Source organism: Meriones unguiculatus, chromosome 14 (genome assembly GCF_030254825.1).
Source record: "Meriones unguiculatus strain TT.TT164.6M chromosome 14, Bangor_MerUng_6.1, whole genome shotgun sequence".
Taxonomy (NCBI): domain Eukaryota; kingdom Metazoa; phylum Chordata; class Mammalia; order Rodentia; family Muridae; genus Meriones; species Meriones unguiculatus.
Genome location: NC_083361.1, coordinates 23,458,240 through 23,463,687, shown reverse-complemented (window position 1 = coordinate 23,463,687; position 5,448 = coordinate 23,458,240). Strand labels below are relative to the sequence as shown.

The window sequence follows — 5,448 nt, the reverse complement described above, 5'->3', positions numbered from 1 at the left end:
TTCAGCCCCCTGAACTGGCTAGGATTTCAGGCCTACGTTAGGTAGGCCTAGTTAATCATCCTTTTCCTCACAGACTATTGGGAGTATTTCTAGTCCTTTTTTATGACAAATAGAATGTCATATGTCATCATGCATGGGAGAAAACTTATGCACAGGATTCGTTCCTACCAGTAGGGCTTATGGGTCAAAGGAGACATGAAGTTCTATAATGCTCAAAGGTCGGAAGGGTCCAGGGGTGGTGATTTAATAGTGAGTGCAAACTCCCATATAGGTTAGAAAGGCTTGTCCATTAAAGAAGTCTGAACGAGGGGCTGGAGAGATGGCTCTGTGGTTTTAAGATCACTGTCTGCCCTTTCAGAGGTCCTGAGTTCAATTCCCGGCAACCACATGGTGGATCAAGACCATCTATAATGGGATCTAATGCCCTCTTCTGGTGTGCATGAAGACAGAGTACTCATATAGATAAAATAAATAAATAAATCTTAAAAAAAAAGAGAAAAAACCGAAACCAAACCCACCACCACCACCACCACCACCACCAAAAGAAATCAGAATGAGCTGTGGCTTAATGAATCTGGGGACGTACAAGCCTGTAGATAATAGTGTGGCTGGGAAGGCAGTAGGGGAAGCCAGAGTGTTAGGAGGAGAGCAAAGAACTCAGGGAAAAGGAGACCGAGCTGAGTCTTGATTCAGTACTCACTGTTCTGTGACTTTGGTAAGTGCCTCATCTCTCTGACTTCAGTATCCAGCTAGATAGTAATACTTGCCTGTCAGCTGCTGGGGCGGACTAAAGGAGCAGATGGAAGGGGAAGTTACCACGATGGCATGTAAGGCATGCTCAGAGTATAACTGGAGCTTCTGGGAGTGGGCAATAAACACGAACCAGCCTGATCTACATGTTATCATTACATGTGCTGTGGCATTGATGGGAAGAAGTAGACATTTGTTGAGTCATTATTATGAGTCAGGCACCATGTGTGGTTTCTTTTCTCCATTTAATCTTATTTGTGTGTGTGTACTTGTATATGTGTGCATGTGTATGCATGGTGTGTGTGCATGTACATGTGTGTGCACATAGACTCATGTGTATATGTGGTACATGTGTGAGTGTGGGTATATATGTATGTACATGTCTATACATGTGTATACATGTCTATATAATGGGTGTGCATGTACATGTACTGTGAGCAATGTGTTGTGTGTATGCATGTATGTGCATGTATGCATAAACATGTGTGTGCCTGCACATGTACAGACAAGCATGTGAAGGACAGAGGAAGACTTACAGAAGTTGGTTTACTCCGTTTGCCGTGTGGGTCCTGGGAAGCAAATGCAGGATTGGCAGCAGATACCTCACTGCTACGACATCAAAGGGCCTGGGTTCATGGTTTCTCACTCATGCCTCACACCCACACACAGTATAGGCAGAAAGACTGAGGCAGAGGTTGAGTTTGTTGCTCGCTGACACGGTGAGGGGCAGCAGAGCTGATGTCTAAGGCTCCACACAGTGTTTTTGATTCATGGGCTCTGGGTGAAGGTGCTGAGGACGGGCTGGGGATGATGTGGCACACACCAAGTGACAGTTCCCGCTGGGCAAACAGTCACCTCCATATCCTCTGAGTGTGGCCCCAGCCCAGCTTCCGCATCTTTTAGGCAGCTGACAGTCTATCTAGAAAGACATGTGTTTTCTCAGTGTGGAACCTAGACAATGTCTAATACGTAGATCTATGTATGACATGAAAATGGGTGTCTCTGAGGTGTCTCAAGTTCACACAAGAGAACTTGCTGGGCAGGTGGAAGGACCTGATTCCAAATCCTCGTATCTACAGAAAACATCCAGGTGTAATATCATGTGCCCGGGAGCCTAGCTCTGGGTTGTGGATGTGGGGGAGCCTATAGAGGACTTCCTGGCCACCAGCCTATCTCTAGGCTCAGGAGAGACCCTGTCTCTGGGGAATAAGGCAGAGACTGATGGAAAAGAACAGACAATGCCCTCCTCCCGCTTTCCTGAGAAGCATACCCGTGTGCACATACACACAACACACATTCACACACACACACAAGATAAAACTGAAACGATAAAAACAGTAAAACAAGACCAGGGGAGGGGCTATTTCAGAACAGAGGGGAAGAGCAAGAAAGGTAAGAGAGGGTGGTAAGGTGCGAAAGCTCAAATGCAGGATATATTTAATAAAAAATATATACATGTATATATATGCATGTAACATCAATTAATTGAAGAAGAGGCCTAGAACTTTAAAGAAGGGAAGGAGAAGTATACGTGAGGGCTTAGAGGGAGGAAAGGGAAGGGGAAAATGATGTAAGTCTATTAAGATCTCAAGAAATAAAAGAAGAAAAAAGTTCTTATGCAGCGTATCGCTTTGTATAAGAGATACACGTTCATAAAGCGACTTACAGTCTCACCGCTGAAATCAGATGCTTTTCAGATTCTCCTTGAATCAAGTTCTACTTTAGATTCTCTTCTAACATGTTGCCTTAAAAATAAACCCAGTCTGCTTTCGGCCGCGTCAGCCATCTTGCAGTGACTCGCCAAGATGACGAACACAAAGGGAAAGAGGAGGGGCCCGCAACGACCTGTTCTCCAGGCCTTTTAGGAAACATGAAGCTGCTTTTGGCCACATGCATGCGAATCTACAAAAAGGGTGCCATTGTAGACACCAAGGGAATGGGCACTGTTCGATCAGGAACGCCCCGTAAGTGTTACCCAAACCGGAAGAGTCTACAGTGTCACCCAGCATGCCGTGCGCACCAGTGTGAACAAGCAGGTTGAGGGCAAGATCCTCGCCAAGAGAATCCACGTGCACATTGTACGCATCGATCACTCTAAGAGCAGGGATGGCTTCCAGAAGCACGTGAAGGAGAATGACCAGAAGAAGAAGGAGGCCAAGGAGAAGGGCACCTGGGTTCGGCTGAAGCGCCAGCCCGCGCCCCCCCCCCCCCACGCCCCCAGAAGCACGCTTTGCGAGGACCTACGGGAAAGAACCTGAGCTGCTGGAGCCCGTTCTATAACGAGTTCATGGCCTGATGTACAAAAGAAGTAAAGGACCTGGGCTGAAAAACAAAAACCCAAAAGAATAAACAGTCTGATATTGTAAAAACAGTGTTTGTTTTCCTTGCAGACCAATTTGTCCTAAACTGGCCCGTGGCTTATAATTCCACTGCAGGATGAGTTTGAAATCAGATGAAGAGTTTTATCCTTGCGTGAAAAATAGACAGAAAGCTTGAACGGCTTCACACACAGACATACACATACATTCACACAGACACGCACGCCCGCACGCACACAGTCCATCCCAGGCTGGAGTTCTCAGTGTCAGCTGTCTTGATGAACTTTAAGAATCTGCCAAACTGGAAGCTGTTTTTGGACAGCCCTTCCTGTTTCTGGTACCACTGAATACCCCATACTTAACAGGAAGCACTCAGGTTAAGCAGAGGCATGGATAAATACACGAGCTCAGGAAAGAGTTTTCGCCACAGAATCCTTAAGGATATTATTACCTTCATTGTCATGGAAACCGGGCAATATCCCTGCCGAGCACGACCTCAGCAGAACCACCTCACACGATGGAGAAGCAGAGGTATTTCTGCCATGGGACATTCTGTGGGGGGAAGCCTCTGCTTCGCGGCAGCGTGAGCTCTGTTTGCTCCTGCTGCTTGTGGGTCCTCACCAGTTGCCCATGACTACGGAGGCATTTGAGTCACTCAGATGTCTTGGCATGAAGTGCCCACCCCTGCCATTCCTAACTTCATTTCCCAGCCAGGGGAGGCGTCTTTCCAGCTATGATTTTATTTATAAAGGCTATAATTTTACTCATAATTTTATTTATAATCTAATGTAGAGTCTGAAGGCATGTTTGTTTAACAAGTTACTCAATTAACCAGCCAGAGAAGAACAGAGGGAGGCGTTCTGCAGATGTGTGGCGTTCACAGTCCTTCTGACTTTGGAAGTTTTCCTTGTGGGCCATGAAAGAGGGCCACAATCTGCAACTTTCTCTTCCTGCTGTGTTTACTGCTGGGTCTCTTCTAATATTAGATCAGAAATGATTAATAATATTGCATTTCAATGCTCTCAGATTTGTCATTTTTTCCATCTAAAAGCATATAATTATAGATTATTTTTAAAAACCAGAAAAGGAAATCAGCCATGAACCACAATCTAACTTGTCCACAGGCCTGTGGGTACATTTGTCAGGGTGGTTTTGGTACACATAATTTTACATACAATTATGAGCATGTGTGTTCTGTACATAGCACATTACAATTTATCTTAATCATCATTATGAGTTGTCCAAATGTACAGAAGACAAAACTGGAAGCTGCTTATATTATAACAAGTTATAATATTTTATAATTTTACTATTATAGATTATATTTCTTGTTATAATATAATTGTTACATTATATTATATTGTATTATATTATATTATATCATCACAATATTCAGCACTCAGACCCACAGTAGTGTTTACTATGCTTCATTTTGTCTGTGCCTACATTCTTTTTTCTGCAGTGGTTTAAAGTAAACCTCAGACTTTACGGTATTTAACTACCTAAGTCAGTGGCTTTCATCTGGGGGGGGTAGTTTTGATGTCCAGTTTTTCAGGCGACAGAAGTGTCTGAGAGAGCTTCGGTTGCCCCTGGCGAGGGGTATGTGTAAGCCAGGGGTGCTGCTAAACTCCCAAGGTGTCCAGAGTGGCTCCTTCTCCCTAGGGAGGAATCACCCAGTCTCACGTGTTGGTGGGGCTTGACGAAACTCCCTGCTGTGTGTCAGGAAATGCATGTTTTTAAAATGTCAAACTTTGGATGCCTTGTAGAGTCATTTGGTCCACAGTAGGCGGAGCTGTTTGGGAAGGGTTGGGTGGTGCAAGCTTGCTGGAGGAAGTATGTCACTGGGGATGGGCTTTGAGAGTCTATGGCCTCTTCCTACTTTCAATTTGCTCTCTCTGCTTTGTGTTGGAGTTTGAGATGTTTCCTGCTCTTGCTGACATGGCTTCCTGCCATGATGGACTCTTATCCCTCTAGGACTATAAGCCAAAATAAACTTTTTCTTTTATAAGTTGCTTTTGGGTCACAGTGTTTATCATAATACCAGAAAAGCAGCTGATACTTTCTACCAAAAAAAAAAAAAAAAAAAAAAAAAAAAGTAGCTGATCATTTCTACAAAGCTAATTCCTCAAGAACCATCTAGCGCCTCCTCTAAAGGACTCAAAAATGTCTTTTACAGCTATTTTTGGGCAAATGTTTTCTCCTTTTATCAGCACCCTGTTGGAGAGGGTTTTCTGTAACCCTTGTTTTTCACCTACACCCTTGTTTCCAGAAATAACCACTCTGAGACTTAAATATATTTACAGAAGCCTAGGTGAATATAGCTGGGCATGTTCTCTGACTTGCTCATAAGAATATCCTGTTCATTCTATTCTAAGCTCTG

General features: G+C 44.2%; 1 pseudogene; it reads left to right on the top strand.

The window, feature by feature from the left end:
• Window positions 1–2,555: 2,555 nt before the first annotated feature.
• Window positions 2,556–3,030, top strand: LOC110555723 (large ribosomal subunit protein eL21-like; annotated as a pseudogene).
• The last annotated feature ends 2,418 nt before the right edge of the window (window positions 3,031–5,448 follow it).